Raw genomic sequence first — 4,593 nt, 5'->3', positions numbered from 1 at the left:
CACTGCTCTCGAAGCTTCCAGCCTATGGGCTACCCGAGAAATTATGCGATTGGATTTCCAGCTTTCTAGCCGATCGGAGCATCAAGGTCGTCATCGACGGAGCATGTTCCGACCTTAAACCCGTGAACGCTGGGGTCCCACAAGGCTGTGTTCTATCCCCGACCCTATTTCTTCTGCATATCAATGATATGTTGCAACTTAGCAACATTCATTGCTATGCGGATGACAGCACTGGGGATACTTTTTACACTGGCCGGGCAGGTATTTCTCGGGCAGTTGTCGATGAGTACCGGAACAAACTTGTGTCTGAAGTCGAAACTCTACTACGTGGAGTCTCAGACTGGGGCAGACTAAACCTAGTCCAATTTAACCCCAAGAAGACACAAGTTTGCGCGTTTTCCGCTAAAAAAACACCCTTTGTCGCTACTCCTCTTTTCGAAAACACTCTTCTTAAAGCCACAGCCAGCATTGGAATACTTGGCGTTGACATATCGAACGACGTTCAGTTTCGCGGTCACTTGGAGGGAAAGGCTAAATTAGCCTCCAAAAAGCTTGGTGTGCTCAGCAAGGCGAGGCGGTACTTTACTCCGGGCCACCGCATGCAACTATATAAAGCGCAAATTCGGCCCCACATGGAGTACTGCTCTCACCTCTGGGCGGGGGCTCCCCAGTACCAGCTCCTTCCACTTGACCGTATACAACGCAGAGCGGTTCGAATCGTCGACGACCAATCCCTCTCCGAGCGGCTTGATCCTTTGGCGTTGCGTAGAGATGTGGGGTCACTCTGCATCTTCTATCGCATTTACCATGGAGAGTGTTCAGTGGAGTTGTTCGGATTAATACCTGCAGCTGAATTTCATCATCGGACGTCGAGACAGAATACGAAATTCCACCCGTATCACCTCGACGTCCGCCGTTCCACAACTGAGCGTTTTTCAAGGCAGTTTTTGCCGCGCACCACCACTATGTGGAACCAGCTGCCCACTGAAGTATTTCCGAACCAATGCGACTTAGGGTCCTTCAAGAAAAGAGCGTACCAATTCTTAAAAAGCCGGCAACGCACTCACGAGCCCTCTGGCATTGAGAGTGTCCATGGGCGGCGGTATCACTTAACATCAGGTGAGCCTCCTGCCCGTTTGCCCCCCGTTCTATTAAAAAAAAAAAAAAAAAGTATTTAATAAATTCATACTCAAAAATGATTACCCACGTATATAACTTGAAAGGTCTCAAGGTAACATACGTGTAAACTTTGAATAAAGAATTTTCTTAGCATCGAAAGTCTACGTTGCGTCAAACAATAATGAATCGCTAATCCACCAGTGTAAATTAAGTTTCTATAAATCATAATTTTGGTTTTTTATTTTCCCGCAGAAAACAACTGAATGCGACACAACACAAAAAGCGAACGTAAGTGCGGGATTGGGTCTGAGAACAAGTGAACAACGCGAGCGCGCAATAAGTTTAGTATTCTAACACAATATGTTCCCAGAACTTTCCGCAAGTGTGTCGCAATCGACAATCCCTTTTGCGGTCGCGGGTTTGAGGCCCTACCACTTGAGTTAATAGTAAAGTTTAGATTCGTAATTAGCTGTAGCATAATTAAACTAAGATAAATCGTTTTGGGTCTCATGCAGTGTATCTCGCAACTATGAATGTCTACAAAGTCACTTTCCGCTGTATGTGTTTATTTAACTTCACGACGCGACGGTTCTCAATTGTCTAATTCAAGAGGGACATTTATATATATATATATAACTAGCTGACCGGGCAAGCTGATCGTTTTGCCATGTATATCATTTCATTATCAATAAAAATATTTTTTTTTATCTAAAAATTAAAAAAAAATAATAAGGGGTGGACTACCCTTAACATTTAGGGGGATGAAAAATAGATGTTGTCCGATTCTCAGACATACCCAATATGCACACAAAATTTTATGAGAATCCGTCAAGCCGTTTCGGAGGAGTATGGCAACGAAAACTGTGACACGAGAATTTTATAAATTAGAGATTAGATAAGCTGCTCCTGCGAACTTCGTTTCGCATTAATATGATTTTTTGTCTTAGCCTTCCTCTTTGTTGCTAATAAGGAACATTTTGCTATGGTTACACAGCCGGGAATTAAATGCGCAAAATCTTGAAAATATGAAGAATACAAAAAGCGAAAAAATAAGAAGAACAGCAAAGGTCGTCGGCTTACATTATGGCCTAAACCAGAAGTTGAAATGGCCTGGACATATAGCAAGATGCACAGATAAAACATGGACTTTAGAGACAACTAAATGCAAGGAACCAAAGTGAAGAAGGAGAAGAGAGCGACCTAGAAAATGGTGGATAGAAGATATAAAATATATCGTAAGGCGGCGTCCTAATTGGGAGCGATCGTACGATGGCGCGATGCGTTTTTCATCTCACGATCAAAGTGGTCGTGCGATGACCTAACAGGTGTCCTAATAGATCGCGCGATGTCCATCGTGTGATGCCGTCGTTCGATGGCTGGCGCTCGCCACTTTAACAATGGCCCGCGTAGTAACCGATTAGGACACTCAAAAGAGATCTGTTGCTTTGATTACATGATCGCACGTTCTAACGCATCGTACGATTGTTATTAAAGCATTTCATGTGCTCGCACGATTACTTGCGAGGTTCAAATAGGACACTTTGATGAAATCTGTATGTTTGAACTCATCGCACGACGAGACCGCATCGTGTCATCGTGCGATCTTCGCCAATTAGGACAACGCCTTAGCAGGACGCGAATGGAGAAAGAAAGCCATAGATAAAAAAATTTGGAAAAAGCTTGAGGAGGCCGTTACCCGTGAAGGGGTTCTCGCATCAAACTCACGTGTTTAGTTCAAAAATATAGTTTACTGTTAAAAATATTTATACCAATTATTTAAAAATACATTCTTTAAAACACTTTCTATCATAACTAAGTAGCGGAAATTCACTTAAAGTGACACCAATTAGAATTGTATATCGTTTCCGAAATGTATTGCAAAAAAAGACTTTATTAAATAGCATAACAAAAATAATTGTAATCTTTAACTAGCATTTGAAACATATCATTTTTAAGAAACCGATGAAAGTACCGCAGAAATCTGAATACTTCTGCTGTCCTGCTGTTCCTGCTAGAGCATATAGAAGTTATTATATATATATATATATATTATATAGATCAAAGATAATATCTAAGAGGTGCCAAGAAATTGAAACGACTACTGGAGCAAATTTCAAAAAAAGAAACATTTTTACACACTTGACCTGATGACGATATATACTAGTGAAATGTAAATTAAACGTAACATTTATTCGTATCAACAATTTTCGTAATTACAAACCAAACATTTATTTTGGATCTGTATTTAGATACTCAATTCGGACGCGAACATAAACATAACAATCGGAGCGTTTATAATAATTAACAATGGAAAATTTTGAATTTACGCACTGTACGGAATTATTATACATTTAATCAATAAAATACCAAAATATCGAATATAATATATTCGATAGTAGTAATATATCAACAAATTATGTAGGTTTTTATACAAGTTGTTAGTGTCTATTATATTTTTTTTAAATATTCTGTAGCTTATTTTTCCAAATTTTTTTTTTCTAATTCGTCAATTTTTATTTGGATATGCAGTCTTGTTGATTTAGGATCTGGACTCTTAAGGCCTGTGTTTTTTTTATATAAATGAATAATATCGAATTAAAACGCTTTTAAATTTAATATTTTTTTTCCTTTTTTAAATATTTTGTTAGTCTATAGTATATAATTGTAGTGAGTAATTATAAATATAAAAAATAGCATGTGTGTCTTATGAAATTCAAACTTCGAACAATTATTGTCGGAAGTTGACGAGAAATTTATTAAGATAAAAAATATATATAATTTTCTATATTGTAAAAAAAAATCTAATCTAAATTAAAAAAAAATAATTACAAGGAAAACTCTAAAAGTTATTAACTTCGTATAGTTTATAGTTCTAATAAAAAATGTTAAAATATATAAAAAAGTTATGTCAGAAGTGGGATTCGAACCCACGCCCTCAGAGAGGACCAGAACAGCTCAACCTGAATCACAGGCAAGATTTCTCTTGAGTCTGGCGCCTTAGACCGCTCGGCCATCCTGACGAATACGTGGCAACGCCAAATTTGTCTAATTGTTCTATTTAACGATATAATATATGTATTTAAAGATAACGTAGTAATTAGTATTGCAAAATAAATCGTTTTCTGTTAGACAGTACTATTTTCCTACTAAAATATGTTTATTATTACGTGCAATATTTTGGGTACTTCTATTAAATATACGGTTTACATGACTTACACAATGTTCCATAATATTTGTAAAATACTGTAATAAAACCATTACAATTTAATATTAAGAGAATTCAAAGTAATAATGAAATAATATTGCTCATACATTAGTATAGGCGCTACAAATATTTTAATATCACATGTGTGCAAAATTACTAAAATTACGTTTAGCACAACACTTTTGATAACTAAATTGATCAATAAGCTTACTCGGATCTCAGTAAAATATTAATTATTAATATTAGAAGCAAGAATAGCTATCAGTCAA

General features: G+C 37.1%; 1 non-coding gene across 1 annotated transcript; it reads right to left on the bottom strand.

Moving 5' to 3' along the window:
* Window positions 1–4,025: 4,025 nt before the first annotated feature.
* On the bottom strand, window positions 4,026–4,139 carry Trnal-caa. The gene is made up of 2 exons: window positions 4,102–4,139; window positions 4,026–4,070 (listed from the first exon to the last, which is right to left on the bottom strand). It is a non-coding gene; the product is annotated as a tRNA-Leu (tRNA).
* Window positions 4,140–4,593: the final 454 nt, after the last annotated feature.

This window comes from Pieris napi, chromosome 20, assembly GCF_905475465.1.
Source record: "Pieris napi chromosome 20, ilPieNapi1.2, whole genome shotgun sequence".
Classification (NCBI taxonomy): domain Eukaryota; kingdom Metazoa; phylum Arthropoda; class Insecta; order Lepidoptera; family Pieridae; genus Pieris; species Pieris napi.
Note: the sequence above shows the minus strand (reverse complement) of the source record. Positions and strands in the feature narration are given on the sequence as shown.